This window comes from Pezoporus occidentalis, unplaced genomic scaffold, assembly GCF_034315485.1.
Source record: "Pezoporus occidentalis ecotype Australia unplaced genomic scaffold, CSIRO_AGI_Poc_V1 ctg12, whole genome shotgun sequence".
Classification (NCBI taxonomy): domain Eukaryota; kingdom Metazoa; phylum Chordata; class Aves; order Psittaciformes; family Psittacidae; genus Pezoporus; species Pezoporus occidentalis.
The window spans coordinates 8241555-8267763 of record NW_026912994.1 but is presented as its reverse complement, the minus strand read 5'-3'; the positions used below and the strand labels follow the sequence as shown (position 1 = coordinate 8267763).

At 42.1% G+C, this 26209-nt stretch overlaps 2 long non-coding RNA genes across 3 annotated transcripts in view; both read left to right on the top strand.

Moving 5' to 3' along the window:
* LOC134157792 (uncharacterized) overlaps nucleotides 1–26209 on the top strand; it is a 101130-nt gene that overhangs the window by 9709 nt on the left and 65212 nt on the right. The window lies entirely within an intron of this gene.
* Nucleotides 14579–17922, top strand: LOC134157793 (uncharacterized). 2 transcript variants are annotated; one of them, XR_009962466.1, is made up of 3 exons: nucleotides 14579–14714; nucleotides 15695–15796; nucleotides 17766–17922. It is a non-coding gene; the product is annotated as an uncharacterized LOC134157793 (long non-coding RNA). The 2 variants fall into 2 exon arrangements; XR_009962465.1 differs by lacking the exon at nucleotides 17766–17922 and adding an exon at nucleotides 17257–17408.

Below are 26209 nucleotides of genomic sequence, written 5' to 3'. Positions count from 1 at the left end.
AACATGTTTAGACCAGACTTTGCTGTGGCAAAGTATTTCAGTGCATTGCACATGGCAAATGGCTCCTTTACTGTAAAAGTAGATAATGTTTTTCCAGAGAATGCCCCAAATAATGCTGTACTCAGCAAAAGCCTCTGCACCTGGAGTAGCTGTCTCTGAGCAGATTTCCTTGCAGAATGTTCAGTGTGCTTCTGCCTAGAGCTTTCAACTGTGACAGAGAATAAAGGAGGTATGGTGGGTACCAAGGACAAACTTTTTAAGGGTGAGTTAGCTTTGCAGACCACCTGAAAGAACTTGGGTATGTCTCAAGTCAGCTAAGCAGTGCTACTGCTAGGATGTTGCAGACAAAAAGGCCAGTGTTGCAGAGTTTGGTTGAATTACCCAGGGTACAAAGTGGGAGTTTGGGGGACTCCCACTACAATGTTAGTGAACAGAAGCTATTCAAGCCATTAGACCACCCACTGTTTTAGCAGTGTTACTTAGCTTCCCTGGACTCTGTAATTGCTCTTGTCACATTACTGAGGATAACATAGAAATATTGCAAGCTTTTGCCTTGAACTTGGAGTGCTGAGGCTTATGTAAGGGGGGAAAAAGGCTACACAGGCTGAAATGAAGGATGTGATTCTTATCCCACTTTTGCTTGTTTTACGCTGGTTTTGCCTCTTTAATGTTGATGGAATGAGTTCAGAAGCAGGCCTGTGTCTGCAAAACAACTTTGCGTGCCTGAAAAGTGTGTATGAGGGTGTTTTAAGGAAAGCAGCAGCCTGGAACTGGCATTTGCTTCAGTTCAGATAAGATTCCACCCTCTCCCGTCATATGGTGAAAAGCCAGTGTGACATGAAGAAGAGCAAAAGCTTTTTCAGTGATCAGGGCATCAAACAGAGAATTGCATCTGCTCAGATGCCCTTCCGATGGGGATGTTCCTCCAGAACTGATGATGGCAGAGGTGTGCTGTCACACCCTCTACTGCAGGCAGCAGGAGATGGGAAGCAAGACTTGCTAGTGTGTGAGACCTTTTACCTTCCTGCTTCCAGGAATGAGGTGTGTTAGTGTGTGTGGGGGGTGTGTGTGTGTAATAAAATTGTGGTAACTCCATCAGTAACTCAAAGATAATTCCAGATCTGCTTCTGCTGCACAGCTCAGGAGGTGTCATGCATCCAGCTAAGAAGGGCTGGGTACCAGGAGGGTTTGCTTTCAACCTCTGCCCTGCAGCACAGGAACTATTGAATTGAGGGTTTTCCTGGTGTCTGCTTCTTTGACTGCAATGTAATGATTTTGAGTGAAAGGCACCATGGAAGAGCAGCAGTGGCGCAAATATATGAAAACCCCTAAGAATCATCAAATCATAGAATCATAGAATGGCTTGGGTTGGAATACCCCCAGATGATTATCTGGGATGAGAGGTAACTTTGCAGATGGAGCTCCCATGTCAAACATTAGCACCCAACAGTCCTCCTGATCTGATGCTAACAGAAACCACAGCAATGTTTGGTGTAATCTCTGGCAAACACCTATGCATTGAGTAAGAATGAAAAGTTGATCTCATGCTTGGGAGGAGTTTGGGAAGAGTGAGTACGTGCTACTTGCTTGTACACCTGGCAGTGCTGGCCAGTAGCTCCTGTAGGTGATGCTGGGCATGGCAGGAGTGCTCCTGGTCTCTTGGAGGCTGTGTGTGCTGCAGTGAGCACAGCTCTGAACCTTTCTGCAGCCTGGTCTGTGGTCTACATGGGCTGTGTTAGAGGGTTGAGGTTTGGTTGAGTGTGACCCATGAATGGGATGTTATCACTGAGAAGGTAGCATTAATTGTGGGTACCCATGTGCACTGCTGGAATGGCACTTCTGGTCATACAATTTGTTAATGCTTATTCCATAGCGAAACCAAAGCAGCCTAACAATTCTCTCATAAAGAGGAGTGTTCGCCTGATTTCTACAGTCTGTTGTGCAGAGGCCTATGGAGAGAGACTAGGTACCCGAACCTTGGGGTTTTATCTCCCAGTGGTGGTAAGCTTGAGGTCAATTTTTTGTATTTCATGACTACTACTGTTGATGCTATATGCGCTAGTGAAAAGCGTTTCTTTTTCCTCAGTATCTTAGGTATCCTACCATATCTCGGTGACTACAGGTTAACAAAATCTCTGGTTTACTGTGCAAAATATTACGAATTACTCTAGGTATCCCTTCGGTGATATTGTGCCTGTACTTTCTATTGTGGTTCAGATTACCTCCATTAGTAGTGTCTCATCCTTTTTCCAGTCAAATTGCTTACAAATATGTGTTGGTTTTAACTGTTTGGGATGTGAAATTTATATAATGCAAGGTCATTTATTCTTCTGTTTCTGATCATCTGTTACCTAGATTAGCAGACAACAAAGAAAAAAGTGGTAGTGCCAATCTACTATGTGTCGCTGTATGTATGTATAGCACCTAGCACAGTTGGGAGTATATATTATCGACACTGCGATGGTGTGAAGGGACCTTATTGCTCTAGGCAATACACAGGCAGACAACAAAATATGGTGCCTTCCCAAGGAACTTCTGAACAAAATGTAGTTAATGATCAATTGGTCTTTGCAGCAGAATTCTGTAGGAGACCAGTGTATCAAAGCTGCATACATAAAATGGAGGCACATGTTTATCCTACTGATGTTATAAGAGGGTCCGTGTTACATTCATACAGAGGTTCGTGGAAGGCTGTGTTTTAGGTTGTTTGGTGTGACTCTGCAAGGACTACTTAGTATTAATAAGAGGACCTAGAACAATAAAGTCAAGGCCTAGCTAAATAAAGGCCAGTGGATCAAACAAAAAGGATGGCCCAAAATGACTGGTGAGAGAGATAACAAGGCTCACTTCAGAGAAGGCTAAAAGGGTATTTCTACCCACGTTGAACTTCCTTACCCATATGGACAAGCCAGCCAGAGACTTGTACGTGGTGCAGCAGAGAAGCTGCAGGGCAAGTTACCCTGCTAGACCTGGGTGTATGTATTGTGCCATTGCCTTGTAGAAAGGAGAGGCAGTAAAGGCCAGGCAAATCTTCCTAGAAACTGAGACTTGGGGAGAGGCAAGGTAGAAACAAGGGGATAAGAGGATGCAGTGGAAGTGACTAACGAGGACCAGTGTCATGGGGACTGTGGGAGGACAAGGTTTCCAGAAGAGAAATGCAGATCTGCTGTTGTGCATGTGTTGATGACTGCTCAAAGCTAATGATACAAAGACTGAAGCTCATCTTTAACTAAGAAAGGGACTCCGAGACTCGAGCTTCTATCTTTCAGACCAGCAGAATGAAGGAGGGGCTTGCAAAATGATGAAACTACACTGCTTGTTTGGTTTTCTTCTTGGGGGGATAAAAGTGGTGCAGTGGCATATAAAGAAATACATGGAAACAAGGTTGAAGGAGGGTCAAAAGCTCATTGAAAAGATCTGAAATTGTGGGAAGTAAGGTTCATTTGCCTTGGAGGACCAAAGCTGGCCCTAGAGGAAATGGCAAAGCAAGAGAGCAAGTGTGGAGACAAAATACCAGTCAAAACAATGTGGACAGGAGGCCTTTGGAGAGCATATGGTGGAGGTGACCAGCACCTAAGGAATGCAATGGAGGTGTGACCAGGGCAAAGAGATTGAGTTAAAGTAGGAAACACAGTGTGCAAGTAAATTAAAATAAATATTTGGTATTTTGTTTTTCTTTGTCTCCCAAATTTTACACACAGCTTTTGTAGAAACTGTGAGGTATTTTGAAAGAACTTGAAATTACTACTGTTTCCCTACAATAGGTAAGAAAGTAGGTCAACGTATTTTGTGATGATTTTTAACTATTCATTTCATGGCACAATTTGGGGAAGGGTTATAAAATCTCTACCCACATTTCTCATTTTTGCATGAATATATGAATTTCCTCATGAACAAGGCAGAGATTAACACTTAAATAGGCACAGAAAGCAGGGAATGGAGACTAAAAATGGAGATTAGATTCAATATGAATCGAATGGATTCCGATGTGAAATCTGCAAATGCAATCTCCTGCAGTGTAAACCAGGTTTATTTTAAGTTCCCAAGTTTGATCTGCACCTGAAAAAGCTTAGTCTAAATGGAAATATGCATCTGTACAAAGCCTCTTGCCAGACTTTAAAAATTAATTTTAAGTTAAATTAGTGCAGCTTTTAGTTATAAACAGAAGATGTATGTTAGTGTGGAAACTGAACTCGGATTTCTGGACTTCCAATAGCACACATGTACCACAAGCCCACTGCTTACTGTATGAAAATCAGTGCAACGCTGGCAGATGCAGAGCACAGAGGCATACATAGGATGGTGTTAAGTTTTTGATCTTTGCCGTGAAATATCCTACTGTAAGAGCTGCAGATGGGGGGAGCTAGGAGAAGACTATCCCTTGGAGTGCAGAAGGCTACTGGTGAAGTATTTATATTGTAGTACTTTGGGGAACTGCACTTTCAGTGGCTTACAGGCTGCTGGTGTAGAAATGGATGAGTTTTCTTGCCATTCTTTCGTCTCCTCATGGTGTGGAAAACCATGACTAAAGACATCACCTGTATCTGTCGTTTGCTTTTTTTTTTTTTTTTACTTCCCTGTAGGTTGTGGAGGTTCAGGTCTTTCCATTGCAAAGTTAGGAGCTGATAATCCTCTGCAGGGTCATCAGAACTGCTGAAGTGCCAGACTGGCTGTTTCCCTGGTTCTCATGAGTGCAGGTGCCCATTCTTCTTGCTTTAGGGGATACTCTATTTGCACAGCCTTAATCAGCAACACGTTATGGTTTTGGCCAGTGCAGTTCATGATGGTGACATATTATATTTATTTTTAATGTGGAATTGGCCCATGCCTGATTGAACAATGTACAAATAAAAGAGATGGAAATCAAAACTGGTTTGGCTTGCTGGCCAGCATAGACAAGAATAAAAAAAGAATAGCTGAACACTTCCAGCAGGTAATTATCAGTCTTTTGTGTCTACCTCATGCCAGTGAGAGGAGAGAGTGCAAGACTTTTCCTACTAGTATTGCATGCATTTTGGGAATGACAATTATGACTTGGAAACATTCTCCTGCAGGATGTTCTTTTATTGACATTCTGGTTTTATGAATATTAAAATCTTTATCATCTGGTCAACAACTCCTGGTACTCATTTTGGAAAAAAAATGATATTTTCATATTGTACTTTGCATAAGGATTACAGAGAAAATGCAGGATCATGGAACAGTGTAGAGCAAGAGTGTGAACAAAATAGGAAGCCCACTTAGTCCTCTGCTATAAGCAATCTTGCTCAGTATTTCAGATGAAATAAAAGCACTGTAATAGCCACTTTCACAGGTCTGACCCTGTTGAAAAGCCTCTGAGAAAGTATAAGTATCTTGCTGTTTTTTGCTATGTGGGCAGGCTGCTTTCAGTATCTATCTTGGGGAAAGATTTCACTTGATGACAGAATTATTATTAAATAATATATTTGGTTGCTGGGAGTTATCCTAGACTTGAAATTCAATAGATAATAGGCTTTATGACACTGATAAAGTACCTAAATTTGCATATATTATGTCTGAAATCAATGGAACAAGTAAAGGGAATCTCTAGTAAATGTGTTAAAGAACTTTTCTCCTATACTTCTGGAAACAAGCGAAAAATGAAACATTTCTTAATGCTTGGCTTAGTACAAGGACACTGCGCTTACTAAAGGGCTTAACTGCAGCAAAACGAACTGTCCAACTGCTCTGTCTCTGCTGGGATAGAGAAGAATTTCTTGGGTCCTAAATGTGGCTGTGGACAGTACTCATGGGGTACTCTGGGGAACCTGAACTGACAAGGGTTTGAGGCACAAATCTGGAATAAATAATAAAATCTCTTCACATTTATTTTCATACCTGTTTTTCTGTTTCAAAGGTACATAATAATGCAATGTGGTTAGAGCAGTGACATCACTCTCTCCTCTCCCTAAAGGGGGGGGTAAAGATGATGCAAGGATATTAATCATATTAGTTGTGGCAGAGGGCAGCTGTCTTCCTCAGTACCTGTTCCATGACATAAATAATATTTCTGGATGTCTTCAGGGGGGATTAAAAAGTCTAATGTTAAAGAGCAAGGAAGATATGGATATTTTGATTTTGTCTTTTCTGCTGTTAATCCCACCCAAGATAAAATGTTAGCAGCAAATTTATCTCTGTTATGTCTTCTGTACAAGTCAGCTTGGGTCTCTGCTTCAGACTGTTCAGTATTTGATAATTCCCATTTAAGTCAAAGCTCTAGCTAGCTTCTGACTATAATAGCTGTCAAGTTGTAAAATACAAAGCCTTCATGCAAGCACTACTTAATTGGTAAGTAATTCATGGTATAGGCCTTCATCTGTGATTACAAACCAAATTGCTAACATGAGAAGTCACTGCAGGGAACACTGAACCATCATTGTCTTTCAAAAGTTGAGAATCTTGCAAGCAATTTCTTTCGCTAGAGGTGGGGAGGGGGGCTGTGGCCAAGCAAAATCTATTGCAGAATTCAAAGGAATTCTTGGGAAAAATTATTAGATGTTTTGTATTTCCAGGCATTGCTATAATGGATTTTGTTTCAGAATAGAAAATGGAGGTCATACTGAGAAAAGGAAAAAGCTTCTTTCTTTCATGTGGTCAAAAGTGGAAGCCTTCCAAATTTGGGAAAATACAGTAATAAATCTGCAGCCACCTAGAATTATGTGGTGTTACAAGTGAAGACAGCTCCAAACTTCATTCCTGCAGTAGGAACAAAACTTGGTTTTCCCACCTTGAATCCACTGCTGCTTGTGCTCTTCTTTGTCAGCTCCTTGTACCAGCACCTTGGGGCAGAGCCAGGCTGCCTAAGCCTCTGCTTTCCAGGGCATTGCTGCCCACAGCAGATGGTTTTGGTACAGTTACACCAAGATTTTTACAAATGAGTATTGTCCATATTGTAGTTAACATCTGGGACAGTCAAATTCAGAGGTCCCACAGGACTGGATGGCACCTCATGAGCTCCTGAATCCCTAGCCAGGGCTGGCAGCCACATCAGCTGACTTCAAGTGGGGAACTGACATGAAAACCAGGCTGTTTTTTCACCTCTTTTGCTCTCCAAAAAACTACTCGGGTACCTCATCTTTCTGATGGCTAAAGAGCGGCTGCTTTCCTTTGTGAGGTTCCTCTCCTTGGTGTGGCGCTTAGGCCTGGGAGAGCACCTTTACTATCTTGCAGCCTCTCCTCTATATTTTTCTCTTGCATACTTAATACTGAACAATTCATTGCATTATTTATTTTTTCCTCTCTTGCTTGAGGATTTTCTGCCCATTTTCTGTGTGTTGCCAAGTGGTTCTGTGTTGTAGCTCGTTAACTGCCAGTGTGTTGGTGTTGCATATGGTAAAAAAGTGTAGCTGGCAATGTAGTATCACCTCCGCAGAAGAAAAAGATGTGAAACCCCACTGAATTCAGCCCTGAAGCTGCTCCTGTGGGGACTGTCCAGGGCAGGGACCTTACTGGGTACAATTAATTAGGGATGCTGTGCAGCTGGGGAAGTCTGATGAGCGGGGCTGAAGTGGAGCAAATTTCTGGCTGTGCGTTGAATGTCATGCTTTGCCATCAGGGATTTTAAATGTTGAGGTTAAATGTTGTTGCTGGAAACTGTCGGGGAAATGGGGGACTCCAGAGGGAGCAAAACAGGTAACGAGGGTGGGAAAGCGAGCTTTGTTCCCAGGCTGCTGTGCAGTGGGGGGAGGATGATTGCTTGCTACTTAGGAGAAAACAAGCCTCGTGAAAAGGAGGTTGTTTTCCTCCATGGGGACCGGGTGGGGAGAGGAGCAGAAGTCTGCGGAGGAGAGGGGCTGGAGGAGGAGGAGGGGAAGGTGGGGTGAGCGGGGCCCAGCCTGGCAGGTGGTGGATGTGCCAGCGCCTCGGGTTGTCGTTTGCACCTCGGTCACGTGTGTGGAAAACATTGCTGCTGTTGTAGCTGGGTACCGCTTGCTGCGCGTGGGTGCAAATGGCAAGGCGAGATGTGGGACGGAGCAGAGCTGGGCCCAGCTGCTTCTGTTTATGCTCTGCAGGAGGAAGCAGACGTACAGAGTGACTGTGTCTTGCCGAAAGTCAGCTGGGGGCTGGTGTCCATGGGGAGGCTCGTGGGGACTGGAGGCAGTCCAGAGCCGTCCTGCAGAGCCTGCTTATTCTCCCCTCTCCATGGTCAGACCCTGGTGCTCCGCAATGGGGCTCATTTCACTTGCGACTTGCCGCTTGTCCTCATCCTCAGTGGTTCAACCCTCATCCCTCCTTGCTGATCTGTGGAGGCCGTGGCAGAATTTGGATGCGCTCTTTTCTGTCTCAAACAATAGTAAAATTCCTGAAAAGGGGGTGAGCATGTGCGTGCATGCAGGTGTGTTTGGGGAGGGAGGCAACTGAACCTGAGACGTCGTGAAGAAGGTAGGCAGCCCAGGGCCTGGTATGATGGTCTCCCACTTGCATTTCTGTTTTCAAGCTTCACTATGTATCCCTGAAGACCATTAAATAAAAAAAAAAAAATTCCATCCCACATAGTCAGTGTTTGAAGGAACTGTGGTCTGAAGATGGTCTTAATGGTGTCATGGTAGAAGCATGGTGTACCTGGAACAGATGTGAAAGGGGAAGAGACCCAATCTCTCTGTTCTGCCTCTCTCCATTTTAAATTTGAACAGGACACGTGGCTCCTGACACGTTGTCTAACCAGCTCAGTTTTATGTGCTACTTCAGTCAGGAAATTAATCAGGGTAAAAAAGATAAGGGAACGTTATGCTATTCAGAGTAAATAGCTGCATTACACAATGCTGCTCCCAGTGCCTAGGTAAAGCTGTTTAAGAAAATGGGCTGGCTTGAGGGCTTCCTTCTGATTGTCTAATTAAACTTCCAACCTTTGCAATTATGAAAATAACTGTGTGGTTAGAACTACTTTATATGCTATAGGTAACTCTTGAATTAGCTAGAAAGAGACTAAGATGTTTCCCTTGAGATCTTATTCTGAGATTTTTATTTTTTTGTTTTGTGTGCCCTTTGTGCTACTCTACATTGAAACAGTATTTTCAGAAAAAATCCGAACTTGTAAATGCGACTGTTGTGATGGCTCAAACTAGAGGTCCACTTGTTGCAACATCCCATTTGCAGCAACGCCCAGTTAAAAAATGCCTGTGAGGAAAGTGTAAGAAAACTGATAACAGACACAAACCAGTAGGGCCTTCCTAGCCTCAGCAATTAGCTTCCATTTTAAAACCTTTCATTCAATCATAGCCAAGCAATTGGAAGATAATGTCTTGTGGCTGAGAGTTCCACTGGTTAACTGTGTGCTCTGTTAATGCTTTCTCCTAGCTGTTTTCATGTTTTCTGGCCTACAGATGTGCATGTAAGGTTTTACTTTTTTTTTCTCCTTTTTTTTTAATGAACCTGGGAACATTATGGCTATTATTTGTATTACCTACAATTTTTAATACAGGTAATTAATATGTAATTCCCAAATACACTCTTATTTATCTCTCTTCAGTCATCAAAGTCATCAAACTCACTTAGGATGGGTATGTGTCCTAGTCTCATACAATTTTCTATTTTCTCCCAGACCCATAAATATTGGAAGCAGCTGTCTGCCCGATCTCCTGGGGTACAATCCTTCTCAGGTGAAGATGACTCCATCTTTCATAGTACACCTGTGTACTGTGCAATCAGTGTGCTCTGCCTGCCATAGCCATGAAGGTTTTCATTACAGCAAGGCTACAGGTGCAGATATTAAAAATCTAGTCTTCAAAATAATTGTCACTTTTCTCAACCCCCTGCTTCCTCACAGGATAACTGTGACAGATGAAGGATTGGTAAGCAGAGGCTGTGCTGTCCTCTGGTACAGCGGAAATGCCAAAGTACTTTTTGTCAGGCTCTGTTATCACCTTATCCTCAGCTTTTGTTGATATAAGTGAGCACATCCCTTTGTTAGCTCGCTTGTACCTTATAATGTCATCTTTTTTTCTCCTGTTTTATCTGATCCTCGTTATAAAAACAGAGCTACGTGATGCACAGCTGGATGCACTTTGAGAAATCTGCTGCTGCCTGAGTGCTACTTATTCTTGTGATCGGAGGGGAGTGCTGAGCTGAAGAATAGAATATGTCTTTTGTGATTGATCTGCTAGGCAGGTTTGATAGTGCGGAAAAAGTAGTAGGTGTTGTACATATAGAAACGTTTGGGCTTGGACTCTGTTTTCAGTCTGAAATATGAAGTGTGGTTGAAATTTGAAAGGAGAGACGGACTTCGCATTAGCAAGCGGCAAGCACAGCTGAGTGGCTTGTCTGGTGTGTTCAAGTGATTTTTCGGTTTCTAATGGTGCTGGTTGCAGTGGGGACTGCAGTGTGATAGCCCGTGGAGGTACTGACAGAAGCAGGGATCTGCTGGTGAAGGTGCGATACATGTGGTATTCAGCCATCACTCAATGCTTCACATTCTTGTGAGAAATCTGCTTTAATCTGGGTCTGGTTCCAACTGGCAGTGCATAACAACAAGGCTTTCCAGCCTTCTCCTCCCCCGGGGTTTCAGTCCTTAAAGATGCAGGTTCTGATAGCATGTTTTTCTTTCCAAGCCAAAATTAAGTTAAAAAATTGACAAGCACTTACACCCAGCAAAATATTTAACCTTACTGCCAGGCTGGAATTAGCCTTTGAGTGGCTTTCTGCTATTTCATGGTTAGCAGCACGAGAGCAATCATAGCTACTTGTGCTCTCTTTGGGGCCAAGAGATCCACGAGGTCACCTGATTGTCACTGTGGCTTTTCTGAGATCTTTCTCCAGTAAGATTGTCACTTATTTCTTTTCCTTGTTATTTCAAGACCACCTTCTCATGAGGTTCTAGGGGCAGCAGGTAAGGGATCGCAACTGCTTGGGACCACAGGTGTGGTCCTTGCTTTCTATCCAAGATGTGCAACTTCCACACAGTGGTGGTTTTCAGGACTTGTTCTGTGTCTGATCAGGGCTGTGTATGGATCAGAATATGCTGGAAGGCTTGATTCATTTCAGGGTGACCTTTAGTATTTTAACACTATTTTTCATATACCTGGCAGAGTGAAGATAACGTAGACTAGTGATTGCATCTAGATGTGTACTCTATTGCAAGCTGTTTATGCCCCTAGCCACTGAAATGACCTGTTGTCAGACTTTATTATGTGCAGGATATGATATTGGGTGAAAATAGGCTTTATATGAGAAGTCAAGGCTCAGTATCTTTAAATGAGGCTAACTCGGGGAGGACCACTCATTTTTTATTTTTTTTTTTCTAGTCATAGCAACCAAACCAGGCTGGCTGTGCTCCAAAAGGCCAGTTTTTCATGTCCTTTTGCAGTTGAATTGGTCTATGTTTTTTGTCCTACAAAGAAGCCTTAGCAGCTCTCCTGCTGGTTTGTTTTCAGTTTGTTTATTTTTTTTCTGGCCATTATAAAATAGCTCTTCCCCTTCCCTGTAGGCTTCTGATATGCTACTGACCACCTTCTGAAGATATTTACTGTAGCATTGTAAGAAATACAGTCTCTGTGTCTTTAAAACCCTGTCTAGTATCAAGAAGCTCTTGGTAAGCTGAATGTAGGAGCAAAGCTCTCCTGTGCTAGCAGCTCCATATAGACCCAGGAGCAGTACCATTGATGATTACAGCCCCGACTATCCAAGGGTTACGGGATGAGGTTTTGAAGGGCTTTACATGATCCCTTTGTTCAGAGTCTTGTATTACAGAGCCAAAATGAGCATCATAGTGGTCCACCTGCATTGCCTTGTGGACACAGGTGCTGACTACAGACCTCGATACCAAGCATCAGCCTTACTATGACTGGGCTCTGACAGCACAGGAATTTTGGTATTTTGCAGCTTGCAGATTACACTGCTCAATTCTTTGCTGGCCTGGGACATAAAAATCTGGTAAAATTTTAGCGGACTGATTTTCTAGGCAGACAGACTTTAAGTGACCTCTGTCTAGCCTTCATGAGCCTCTAGATACATTATTTTTGCACATGCTGCTCAGCTTTCTCCAAAGAGAGACCATAGGCACTGGCTGTCTAATCCACACTTGATTTAGGTTATTTTTCCATTTACTTTAATCGTATTCTCAACCCATTTGACAAACAGGCAAATGTGTAATGGTTGGGGCAGACCCAGTTCGCCTGTGGGGGAAATAGTTATTTAAAATAAAAACAGTCTGATTTTTCTGGAGGTGATGAAGACCCGCAATTCTGATTGACTAGTTCACCAATAGATAAAAATCAAAATATCATCAAACTTATCTATTTACAAATTGTCCAGGAGCAGATTGTGAAATTGTCAGGTTTGTCATGTAAAGTTATTCACTAATTTCTTCAGGGAATAATTAGATCATTAGACAAATATGCCATAGGCAATCTGTGTGGGAACTTGTGTAATTAACCAATCCAAAATGAGTGATAAATTGTATATCGGTAATTTTCACACTTCGCAATATAAGATGTGTTAAGTAGTTTTGTCATCAAGTTAAGGAACAGAAACAATACATTGTGACTTATATAACTAATTAGCATTCCTGATTTTACAAACACAAGCAATTTGGAATTTACCTTGGGCGACAGTTTGCTCATGTGAGGTAGAATATTCATGAGCGCAGAACTTTGCACTCACTTTTTGCAAATGCTTGAACGTTAAAGGGGTCATAAATCTGGTTAATCAGAAATTTGCCTTTCAATTCTAACAAATGTTCATGGTATGTTAGTAAGAAAAAAAAATCTCTTTCTTTCCCCAATATTGGCTCAGCTTCTTGTAAAATCCTCTTGACAGCACTTACTGAATCAGAATTGTGTTGTACTAAGGAATGGGTCTGTGCACGTTGTGTAAAGTACTGGGTGATTCCTTTGTTCATCCGGTTGCTGAATTTATGGTGCGATGTCATATTATGACTTCCGTTGTAAATGGATTAAGTGGGGGGAGGTTGGAAACAGAAGAATGCAACAATTTGGAAAGGTGAAATTGAGGAAGGATGGCAGTAACCAGGAGAGGTTAAACTGTGGCCACAAGCAGGCAAGAGAGGCACAATGCATAGGAAAGGCTGTGATCAATGTGGTATAGAAGGGGTATAGCCAAGGAGAGGTGTCATACTATAAGGTGGTGGAAGCTTGGGGTGAATATCAAAAAATGAAAAAGCTCTGGCTACTGCAATCGTTTAAGACCTTGATATAGCCACCTAAGAAGGTGTAATATGCAGTGGTAAACTGAAGGTTAAATATATATATGCATGCACACATACCATGTGAAGGAAGATGGAGCAGATGACCTCATGGTCTTCTTCCATACCTGAATTTGAGGCTCACAAACACCATAACTCTGCAAGTGTTTAGGCACAAACCCCAAACTCTCCCCTCTTCATCTCCTCCTCTGCGGCATCTTTTAGGTACAGAGTGAGCTCATCAGCATAACATTAGGTCAAGCACTATGCAACACAAAGTATATATAACAAAGCTGTGGTGTGTGCAATCCCGGGCTACTGAAGATATCAAGGTCTCTGGGAAGAACAAGCAGCTCTCTCCTATATATTATGCTGAAACTAGTAGAACTATGTGAATGGTTTCTGGTTTGCTCAGAAGACATAATTAAATGCAGAGACAAATCAGTGACACTGTCCAGTTGCATCAAGCCGCTAAAAAATTCCACAGACATATCTGACTTGACCCTTTTAAAGATCAGTGGGTTGGATTCTCTTTCTCAACTTGAAAAAGGTGTGTGAGAATGCCAGGATGCTTTTAGAATGAAGAGCATTATGTATAGCCCATTAAAAATAGAATTTAAAATCAAAATCCACTGCACCTCTGGAGAGTCAGCAGAGGGAGTGCGAGTTAGGAAGCCCCTGTTTAGTATCTGAACGGATGCAATGCAGGAGGAGGGAAGTAAACAAAAAAGATGTGCGAGCTAGAATTGTGGGAAAGAAATAAACCTAAAATAAAATCTTGATGATAAAGTTAAGGTGACAGCAGCAACACCCTTTGATGAAAGTTGTGATACCCCTGCCCTTGGAGGCATGTGAGCTTCAAGGAATACATGCTAGAAAATGTAATAAATTTCATGAGGTTGCCTAAGCACTTCCAAGTCCTGTGATTTTAATTATTATTCTTGCAGTATTTTGTGCTCACACCCTCCAGTCCATCAAATCATAGTTACATTAAAATCCTTTGCTTTTTTATATTTTTGACTCTCGAGTTCCTGCTGAAATGATATGGAGTCTCAATATTACCAAGATGGTTATGGAGTCAAGCTTAAATTGTGATCTGAGTGCATTTAATGTGTGAAAAAGCCATAAGGCAAATAACAAGATTCTCAGGGCTTGAAAAGTCATGATGGTGCTTAAAACGCTTTGAGCTGGCAATGCTAGCACTACTTAAAATGAGAGTGCATTTCTGGGCAACCCCACAGAATCTATTTTACCTCTGTATCTTGTAGGGTTTTTCTTTTCAGTTACAGAGAAAATATGTAATAAAAAAAGCCTGAAATGGTATTTTTGTATTTGTGTTTAATTTGTCTCTTCCAAGAATGCACACTTATTCCCTAGAGCTGTACTTTTCTTTTTTTCCTGATTAGTTCAGGACTCTCAGTCTTGGCTCTGGCTGAACAAGTCTGAGACCAACCATTTTCTTGAATGTTTTAGAAGGGTGACCAGGAGTGGCCTTAAGATTTAAACCAAGCTGCAATTTTAATTAAGGAAAAACTTCTGTTTCTCAATCCTAGAGGTAAGCAGAAATGCCATACTAGCTAGATGATATTTTAAATAATTGAATGTGGTTTTGTCTGGCGCTTCAGAAATACATAGCATGACCTTCTTTATGCTTCCCAACAAATCTGCATCTATGTTGAAGATCAAAATGAAGATAAGCAGTTGTATAAAAGATACTTGCGGGCTACTTACATTTTTGTTCAGTTTTGAATACTGTTCTTTACCTGTACAGTAATTTACTTTGAAGTATATGCTCAGAAAGAAATGCTTCTTGAGATTAATAGGGAAAAGATGCTGAAAATCTCGATTATTTCTTTTCTTTTAAAAAGGCAAACACCAAAACAAACAAAACTCCCAAACCCCCACCACCCCTCCATTCCCCCCACCTCCAGAAAACAAACCCCAATCAAAAAAAAACCAACACCAAAACTGACAAAAAACCTCAACAAAAGTATTTAAAGTCCACTCTACTTTTGACTGCTAAAGATGACTCTGCAGGTCACAGAGGTGTATCTTACAGCTGTATGTGTCTGGTGTTGGCTATTATGCTAGCAAATCCTCATGCATTTTCAATTTGTTTCACTCCAGTATTATGTTCCCCAGTTTATTTTCAGTGGTTTTTTGGAATTTTTTTTTCCTCTCTCCTCTCCCCTTCCTAAACTTCTGTCAATGTGTTATGGTAATGCAGCTCTGCTTTCCACTCATGAGGTGCCTGCATTCATTGGTGGGTGATACGAATAAGTAAAACCTGTCTCTTAGTGCGCATTCACAAGAGTGTTGAACTGAGATTACACTGACATCTGAAATTCTGGCAGTTTGTAACTCCAAGTGCTTACACTTTGTAAATCTCAATCGCGTCCTTAATGTAGATTTTGTTTCATTTCTTGCTAAAGAGTAAAAAAAAATGTAAATTTAGAAAAGACTGTCACTCTCCCCCTTGGTCTTTGAGTGATTTAAGTCATTCCTTTGTCAACTGATCTAATGTGTTTTTTGCAGTGATAATGTCATCTTAGTCTCCAACATCTGTGTGCTGGACAGAAACTGAGATTCCTAGATGTGTCTTGGGTGCACCATGTCTTCACCATAGCACAATGACACGTAGGTAAAACACATAGTTTTATGCAACAAGTGCAAATGAAACTGATTTGAACTGAGTATTCTTTGAAAGCTTTGATGAAAGAAAATAACATTTAGGCACAGGCTTATTTGATTTTATCAAAACTGTCCTCCTGAAGAAACTGGAAGTGGAGTGAGTCTACGGTGCCTTAACTGGCTCTGGTGCTGTGGACACCTGGGGAAGGTCAAGATGTGGGTGAGAGTGGCATGACTCAGGGCTCTTGCTGGCATGGGCTGAGTCACAGTGCCAAGTTCATGTGTCTTTCTGTTGCTTGCAAAATCTGAGATCTGTGATTATGGCCTCTCCTAAGAAGAGACTGAACTGTGTCCTGGGTGAGTAGAGGAGAGACCTGTGAAGAACAGAACATTTTCTCCTGATTTATCTGAACAGACATCTCTTGCTGCTTGGGGTTCCCACTGGGACTGTGGGACACTTTAGTTTTGTTCATGAGCTGAGCTTTCATACAGCTTTAGCTCTCAAAACTGAACACAATCTGTTTCCTCACCTTCATGCCTTTTCCACAACTATCTGCCACCTTCTTGCCCACCCTGAAGTGCATGCACATAAGGGGAAGCAAAGTGTTAACCGCATGCCTCTGACCCTGAAAGAGCCCAGAGGCTAAGCAGGTATCTGAGGTACAATTGTAACTCAGAAAAGTGGTTTGTTGTTTTTTTTTTTTTCCTGCCTTGTTGTTTAGTGAGGCTTGAGTTAACATTGCTGCAAGGGTCTTTCTCTGGTCTAGGTCTTGGAAACAAAGGCTGTTCCCCAGCAAAAAGCTGATGAGCCCCAACATGTCAAACTGACAACCAGCATATGCTTTGGTACAGCATCACCTGTTAAGTAAGGAAGGGAAAGTTGCAGCTACAAAACTATATGGTTATACAAATGCAAAACACTTCTTACAAAATAAGAATAAGATGCCAAAATAAACCACTGTAGCGGAGAAATGGAGCAGCTGCTCCTGGGCAAGATGAGGGGTGTAACTGCAGATGTCAAAGTCAGCCTCCGTACCAGAGAGCAGCAATGGAGTAAGGTGGTTTCTGTTGTACAAAGTGTATGGCCTTTAAATAAGTATAGGCCTCTGCTGGCTGATCTCATGCCTTCTTGAGAAGAGGTGGTGGGACTTAGCTGTGCTTGCTCTGTGCTGCGCCCAGGGGCCCCTGGAGTTAGAAAAAGAGAGGAACTTGTGGTGGCAGGGTCCCAACTCTGCCTGCAGTGGTGGCTTCCAGCAGTACAGCCATGGGTGTTCAGGAGCAGGGAGCTAGGATAGGCTTTGAATCTGGTGGGGTCCAGGGCGCTCCATGTGCTGTGGTGGGAATTGGCATCAGACTGTGTCCAGCCTGACTCTGCTGGTGTCCCAGTGACTGTCCAGCATTGCTCAGTCACTTCACTGGGTTTTCTTAATGACTTTTTTCCCTTTCCCCCCTTGTTTTTCACATAGGAAATGAAATGGATATCAATGCTGGCAATTTCAATGTAGCAATAGCAAACCCTCTGACTTCTCTGTTCAGTGTCTCCCTGTGAAAGATTACTTTGGGTCAATTGAAGTGGACTTAATTTTTCTTCTGAATAAAATATCATCATAAACAAAAATCACTTCTGTCCAAACCAGTGTCTTTCATTTCTTGCTATCTAAGCCTTTATTTATTTTTATTAAAAAAAGAAATTAAATAAATTAAACCTCCTTTTGCTGCCTAACTGTTCTCCCCCTCCCCAAACCCCAGAACTTAGTTTAAAGCCTGATGGACACAGTTTGACTTGTAGAAGTTGTTTTTCTCAATTATTTCAATATACACTTCCAAGTTTGACATGCAATATCAAACCCTGTTGATCTGAAATAAATTGATAAATAAAATAGTTGTCAAGAGTGTTGCCAAGCTTTCCTCATGTAGATTTCTGAGTGCCAGCTGCATTTGGTTCTTAATTTAAGATTTCTCTATATTGTAACAGGTTTAAGCCTTAAAAATGAGGGCTGACATCTTGAAGACCAACATCATCATCTGTGGAAGCTCAGGCCAAAAGACAAGAGTTGCAAGATCACTAACTTGTGTAACAATACGTTTTCCTATGTTCGAATAATAAAAAAGCTGCAATTACTTTTAATTAACTTCAGCAAACTACATTTTTGAGGATGCTCTACTTTTCTTTCCCAAATGAGAGGTTAAGTGGGCCAGCAGAATTTAATTTAATTGGCAGTATTTTGTTTCTAAGCCACTGCAGGTCACCTTACTGGCTGAACCTGGTGTTCTGTTTGGAGCCAATGGTGGGAGGATAATCTGATCCTCTCGACCCAGGGGCTTTTGTGGTGATGCCACCAGCACACCCACAGTCCTTCCAGGGAGACTGGGTGGGAGGAGTCCCCTTGTGTGTTTTTGCAACATGCAGCCAGAGCAAAGGCCTGTGAGCTGTGCTCTGTTTTGCTGTTTTTGAAGAAGTACTGAGAGAGTGGCAGAACCTCCTGGATCTCTGCTGTTTAATCTTCAAGAGTTGCACCTTGGCATAAGAGGTTATACATCTTGATTAGCCTGCACAAGCTGCACCTTATAGCTTTGGGTGTGAATTTAAAGAGTACGAGGGGAAATAGCAATGACAAAGTGCTCTGCTAGTCTGGACAGAAAAAAAAACAACCAACCAATCCTCCTGTATTTGCCAGATACATAGTATGAACTTTTTCTTGAGCTCTGGCCTTGGCTGAGCAAATGCAATTGTCTTTGGAAACCCCACTGGGGTCTCTAGTTACCCACAGAATGTTTTGCCAGCATGGTCCCTATTGCTGCAGAAAGCTTAGAGGTGAGCCCCCATACAATCTAGGTACATCAGCACTCTGCTGCTTACACTGGAGAAAGCTGCTTATTGTTGAGTGTAGCAGGCCTGACCTGTGGAGCAGCCAGCTGGGGCCACCTCTCTCTGTGAGGCTTCTTCACCCATCAGCTTGTCCTTTCCCAAGGATCCATGAGCTGTTTGTCTGTGGTGTCTGGAGGGATCAGGTTGTGCTTACGCTTCCTACTGAGTAGGTGCAAATGAAACCCTACATACAGTATTTAGCCTGTCTGCAGTATCTGTCTCAATGGCCATGGCAGAGTTTGAAAATGGTAGAGTATGTAGCTTCTTCTTGATTTAAAGACTCCTAAAAAGGGGGAGGAAAAAACCTCCACCCTTGTAATTATTTTATTTTTTTTTTTTTGGCACTTCTTTCAGTTTGAGTTGGACCAGAGCTGCTTCATTGATCCATGTGAAGATTGTTGAGCTATGTAAAAACCTTGTTGTCATATTCCTGTCAGATATTCTGTCATGTGTTCCTGCCCATCTAGTAAAATGTCATGCACAATATAGTCTTTCCTACACAGAATAGCCTTGGGCAAATGCACTCTACTAGTGCCTGACAGCCCATGGGATCTAATCTCTGCTCCCTTACCGACTGTTCGTAACATTTCTGTGCACTTCAAGACTTTCAGGCTAATCCTTTTGCATATAACTGTAGCAAATAAGAATTTTGGAAAGCAGTGCCAGACAGTGTGGTAAGCCTACAGTTCAGTTGCTTTCTATGTTGTTTTCATGAAGGAAAATGTCTGTGATGGCTGAGCCCATGGGGAAAGGTTTTATGTGGCGTTGTCTATTTCCCATTAAGAATAAACCTTTAGTTTAACTTGCTATGGACCATGTCTCCAGATTTTGGAAGACCCTCCATGTGTGATACCTGAAGGTGACAGCAGTGGAGCTTTATGATAGCTGGCTGTTTTCCTTGGATTACAGACTGTTCTGTATGCCAAGATCCAAGAAGAAACTAGCAGAGGGTTACCTGACACTCGGTAGTAGTGCATTAGGTTCCAAATAACTCTGGATTTCTGCAGTCTGACAGTGTTGGTTGAAACTCCTGGAGAACAGCATGCCTCTCCTGAGCTGCAGTGGGAGAGGGTTATCCTGTGGACATGATGATTTGTCATTTTGCATGGGATGGTCCACTTGGGGGCATGTTTGCCAAAAGTCCTGTGAGGTCCTGGAGCAATTACTATCATTGTTTTATAGTGAAGCAGGTGCTATGAGGTGACCTTTGAGGTTGGGTGGAGTTTAAATGCCAGATTAATTGATATAGTTGATTAAATCCACCTCTGAAAGTGGAGAAAGGTGGAGATGCTGGCTGAAGAGACATGGGAATGCAGCCTTGCAAACTGTGCTTAGGTGAGCTCCTAAATGTTAGTGTGTCCTTCCATAGGCTAATCTCTGTTTCCAAAATCTAACGGTTATGGGGCCTGGATATCTTATGGGATAGCATTAAGCTTCATATCCTTTTGTACATGGGAATCCAATCCAATGTAGTAGTAGCTGTAGGAAAATGATTTAAGCCAGTGGGTGCCTGGTGGCTGTTATCTGCGGGAACTAAACTCACTGCTGTGAGCTGTGGGACTTGGCAGAGCTCAAAGCTGCAGACACTGAACTTTGCTCACATCTCCTGCAAGAATCTCAGCCCTGCAGGTGAGGGCAGTGAAGGTGGCCATAGATAAAAAAGTAATTTTTCATTAGTTCTGCCAAAATAATTCTTTTCACCCTGCGAGAATCTTCTGAAGTATTTTTATAGCTACACTTTAGAGAGATGAAAATTAAGTGTTCTGTGTGTCTTCAGCTCTTGAAGCTTGCACTGAAGTCATACCAGGAGCAGCACAGATACTGTCAACTCTGCTCATGCACTGAATGCAGCTCCTCTGGCAGCAGAAGGCCCAGCAACCTGCCTTGCTCTCCCTCTGGCAAGGAAGAACCACCTTGTGATTAAAGCAGGGCCGGGACCCAGGAGTCAGCTTCTAACTCCCAGCTCTGCCCTGAATTGCTTCTGTGTCCTGGGGGTGGCTGCTCAGAGGAGCAACCTGCTGGTGTTGCTCCCAGACCTATTTCAGTCCAGGTGAGCTATGCTATCCAAAAGCATTTGCTTGAGTGCTGTCAGTGGATGGACCAGGGGTGCTGGTGCAAGCAGCTCAACTGGCTGTGCTGGAGAGAAGGTGGGAAGCAGCTGGAGGCAGACTGAGGCACAGCTGGGTTTGGGAAGACTCAGGGTCACAACACAGGAGGATGTTGCTTCCTTTTTCTCTCATCTCCTAGATAAACAAACAAATCTCCTAAACTGTTAGTTATTTCAGTGAATTACACCTGGGATTAACCTGTGCTGTTGGCCTCATTTATCTTTGTGCAAAGCAAGCAGGAACACTGAGGCCATACCCAGGAGCTGGGAATGAAGGATTATTGCACTATGTGGCATATTCCAAGGGCAGTGAAAGAGAAAGACTTTGCATTATTCTTTGCATATGCAGCAGCTCGGAAACTGCCAGGAAGCTTTCTTGGTATGCTGTAATCCTGTGGAGGTGTTTGTGATAGCAGCTTTGGTGGTGTGGTACCTCTGACCTCTGCAGACTGGCGTGCTGGAACAGACTCAGCCCAGGATAGCTCCGCTGATCGAGGGGAGAGGTCAGACAGCCTGGGGACAGAGGGAGGAAAAATGTTCACTGGGATAACTGGCGTCTGGACTGATATGCTTTCTTCAGTCTTGGAATAGGTTCAGTGGGCTTAGCTTCTCTTGAGACAAACACTCCTTAAAAAATAAGTTCAACCGCGGGAAAGTGCCCAGACATCACATTTTCAAAACAGAATGTTTCAATTTGCTTTCATGCATTCACAACTTTTTAGTCAGCCTGTCTGAAGCTGTAGCTGTGCTGTTACAAAGAAACTCTGGACTCCCTATCTTACTGTATAATCACCATGTCTGCTTTAGGTATACCTGGGGAAACAGCCAGGGGCAGGGGTCCCTTTCATGAATCTCTTGCTGGTCTAAATGGCAGATTTGATAAATGAAGATGTAACAGACATCAGAAAAGGGTGGAGCAGCATATTACAGCTTGTGGATTCAGAGTTTAGATGCACCTATATTTTATTGCATTGTCTGTTTATACCAACATGTGATGCCAGATTCTCATGCTGTGTAAACGACGAGCTAAGCACAGGGGCTACTCTTTGATGTTTGTAGACAAAGGGATTTCTCAGGAGCAGTTTCAATGAGGTGAGGGGCTGATGTGTGCTGACTAGAGCTTGGAAAGCTGTTCCAAGCATGAGAGAAGGTGTGGGAGATGGTGCAGAAATGCCTCTGTGGTGAGGGAATGAAGGGGAATGCAAGGTCAGTGCTGCAGGACTCACTGGGGGGTGAGCCGGGTCACATGTGGGACCATGGGCAAATCCATTAACTGCTCTGTGCTTAAGCTTTACTGCTCTAAAGCAGGGCTGGTAATGCAATATCCTTGGCTCCTGTGGTAACTCACAGTTGATAACAGCGATGTCCAGAGTAAACACAGCTAAGCCTGGGTCTGGGTATACATTTGGGTTTGTGCTCTTCTTTCTTTTTGACGCGTTTAAGACATTCTGCCAGAGTCAAGGGGCTGTGAGAAACCAGGCTATCAGCATCCAGAGGCTGAAATCCCAGCAGAAGACCAGTTATTGTATTATTCTACTTCATTAAGTACCTGCTTGAGGGGTTAAAGTAGCCTGTGAAAACGTGTTATCACAAGCAGTGGAGTGTCTTACAGCCTTTTGGGGAAAAGGAAAGATATGCTATCTGTACACTTCAAGATCCATTTGTAGCGGCAGCCGCGCAGGTTGTACTCCCTTCCCCCAGCTCTCTGCTCATCATAATACCTGGGCACTTCAAATACTGCAGATAACTCTCCTTGCTCCACAGAAGGAGAGATTCTCAAGTAATAGAAGTTTAGTACTGGCTGGAAGAGAGTCTCTCATACGGCAGCTTGTGTATCTTCAGCCCTGGACCTCCATAGGTCAAAATTTAAATACTGGTTGAACAGGAATATATGATCTGTAGTCATAGTGGGCAAAGTAATTTTAAACTCTTGCATCCGTGTAGAAAACTGGTTTTGTACTGACTGCTTTACGGCTGCTGGGATGTATATGGGTTAGTGCATGCTGGGCTGTACACTATCCTTTCCTGGTGGTTCCTGTCCCGAAATGAACGCTTCTTCAAGCTACCATTTTCCATGGAGTTCCAAGCAGTAAATGCAGGCAACTTGTTTTCAGGACAATAGAAAGTTTAAATGTGTGTTCAGAAGTTTGCAGGGTAATAGATCCTGTCCCGTCAGATTCGGTACCAGAGGGTATAAAATACGTCAGCTAAATCATCAGGTGTTGGGATTAGATAACATAACTTAATTAAGGTACAGTTTTCCTGAGAAACAAGCTGTAAGATGGGTAATGCCATTACTGGACACCATGTAGCAACATGTAGGTGCCTCCACTAGAACAATAGTAGAATAAACAAACATCAAAATGGATAAATCTTTCGCATATTGCTAGAGATGATAAATAATACATGGCAAAATTTAGCTTTGTGGTTTTTTTTTGCTTTTAAATCCTTCATAATCTGGTCCTTGCTTCTATTTGCAACTCATTTGTGTTTGCCAAATTGCTTCTGAACAATTTTCAGCTGACAAGAGTTGTTCATGAGGCCTCTGCTCTGTAACTATCTGGTATTTGTTCATGATGTGCTTGACTGGCTGCTGAAGTCAGTCTGCACTCTTTTTCTTTCTGAGTAAATGGCTTAAACTTTTTGAGCACAGAGGAATAATGGAGCAATACACTCTTAAAGTGCGTCATTTGATTTTATATTAAAGTCATGAAATCTTCGGGGTTGGAAGTGTTTTCATAAGCATTGATCCAGCAATCCAAAAAGAGAATAATATGACTGGACCAGTAGCAGCAAACAGATTTCACTGACTTTCCCTTTCCCCAGTTCTTTGTAGTATTTAACTTGATGAAGAGAGTATTTGAATTTCTGGTTCTTAGTGGGGTGCAAGGTGTCTGAGTGCGATGGCGACCTTTCTGCTGGGCTCCTGCATGGATTTGGGTTGGTTGCTGCCTTCCTGCCTATGCTGCTGAAGTAGCACTGCCTGATCCCCCCCAGCTGTAGGGCTGAACCCCTCTTGTCTTGCAAGGAGCGTAGGTGGCCTGAAACAGATTGAACTAATAGCAGAGTACAGTGGAAAATTGGAATGCTTATACTTGAGCTTGGTCCCTGGCCTCTTTTAACGCTGTAGGTAGAACCTATGTGATGAGACTTGATGTACAGTTAAGGAACTAAAATATTGAGTGTTTCCTATCTTGGAGAAGCATTACTGGGGAGCTGGGGAGAGTGGGATATTATTATTTGGGAGCTGGTTTAATGACATTATTTTTTTTTAATGGTCAAAAGCAATTAGGTAAACCAGAAAACATTAGATGTGGACCCAGGGTGGCCTTCAGGATACCCAGTGTTACAGTGTTTCCCCGAAGCAGAGGTTGGATATAGATAAAAGGGAAGGAAAGTACAGCTTCTGGGGTAGTGAAAACATTGAGGTGGCTCAAGGAGAAAGGGTATGTATGATCTCTTAGCCTGTAGGTCACCCCTGTGTTGTCATGAGTAGCAGACTAATGTATGTGAAGAATATACTTATGTCTGAAGTTTACCAGAGGGGGCTGTCAGATTATATTTGATAAAGCTTAAAAATGTTTCTGCATTTATAGCACTCTTGATTTGCTGAAAGGAACAACCAAGCAAATAACTGATGACTAATTTTTACTGCCTGGTGCAAAAATATGTCTAGGTGTGTGATTTCATCAGGCTTCTGTACCACTACAAGTGAGATCAGCATCAGTATTGCAAACTCTTGGGGTGAGGGAGAAACTTTCCTTGGGAGTCAGAGAAGGGGAAGGAGGAAAATGATAATTTAAGTATATTTTAATGTGGCATAACTTTATCTCCATGTATTTTACCTTGTCTTTTACCGACTTAGGTCTTTTGTTTATCTTTGCTCTTAAGAAGAACAAGGCAGCGATTCATCACCAATATGCAAGGATGCCTCACTCTGCATTTGTATAGTATTGTCTGGCAAGTGGCTCAAAGTCCTTTACAGACTTTAAGGGTGGTGTCTTCAGTTGGTATAGCAGTGTTATGCTGACACCATCTGAAAATCTGATCCTTTCTTAATTCGCTTTCTGTCTGCATATTTTAACTTGATGTACCCTAATATTAGAGATGCAAAGCACCCGCCTCTCCAAACCCAGCAACAGCACAATTTGCTCATAGATGACCTCTCTAACATCAGCTTTTAGAGCTGCGGGAGCACCTCTTTGTCTATTCCATAGGAGTTCCTTGTTCTTACAGTTTTACATATCTGTACTGAAATGTGTTGTTTGAATGAGTCCAGGTTAGCAACTGATGTGAATTATTTTGTACAACAGCTCTGCATTTACTGTTGTTTACTGTAAGTCCTGGGGGGGAAGGTGCCTCTTATATGCATTTTATGATGGTTTATCTTCTACATCATAATTTTATGTCAGTGAAAGTTTCAATGCTCTGTGTGCATCCAAATGTAGAGAACTGCTCAGAACTCCCTTCTGTGATGGCTTTCTGTACCATAGCTAATTATACATTAGTTGGGAAATGTGTGTTACTGATAGTTATACTGTTACAGTTTCTAATGTCAAAATGTCACATTGGACCAAGTGCTGCAAAATCTGTACTTGTCTGAAAGTAGCTATATTGATCTTGTCACCGCTGCAAAGAATTTATATACTTTATATATGTGTATGTATGTGGAAAATTTTATTTTTTTGTGTGTTTATATATAATTGTGTTCAAATAATATTGACTTGTGTTCTATTCAAATCAAACCCTGAATTTTTTATTAGCTGAACCTCTATCAGGTTTATTTGCTTTCTTGATTATTTTCACTCAGCCCTTGTTAGTCTGAATAGTCTACAGGTTCATTGGCTACCCTATTTATATATTTATTTCTTTGTTTACTTACTTATCCTTATCTTTGGGATCTTCTGGAATCAGCCTGATGTTCTAATCTTTAAAAAATAATAACAAAAGGATGTTAGTAAGACACATATTTTTTAGGTACCTATCTTTTAATATTTTTGGTTAAAAGATATCTGGATCTATTCACTAACAAACATTATTTAACATTTTTAAATGATAAATATTCTTTGCTGCTAATAGAAAAAAAAATGGAAATCATTACTGAAAGTACTTGATCTCTGTAGTTCACATACATAAGAGCAAACTTGTAGGAATGTTATAGGCTGGTTGCTGCAGGGAGTTATGGTAAAACTGTCAGTAACTGCAGAAACAGCAGAAATGGTTTTGACTTGTTTTTAGGAAGAAGATTGGCTTTATGGCCTCCTAATCAGCTCCTCATAAAGAACATCAATCTTTCCTTCATACCTTTGAGATCTAACTCCTTCTTCCTGCTCAGCATTATCTGTGTCTTCCAAAGCTAAACTTTATTCATACTACTGGCTGTGGAGCTACTGCGCTGATGCTAAATTAGTCTGGGCCAAAATAGTCCTTTTGGTGACTGCAG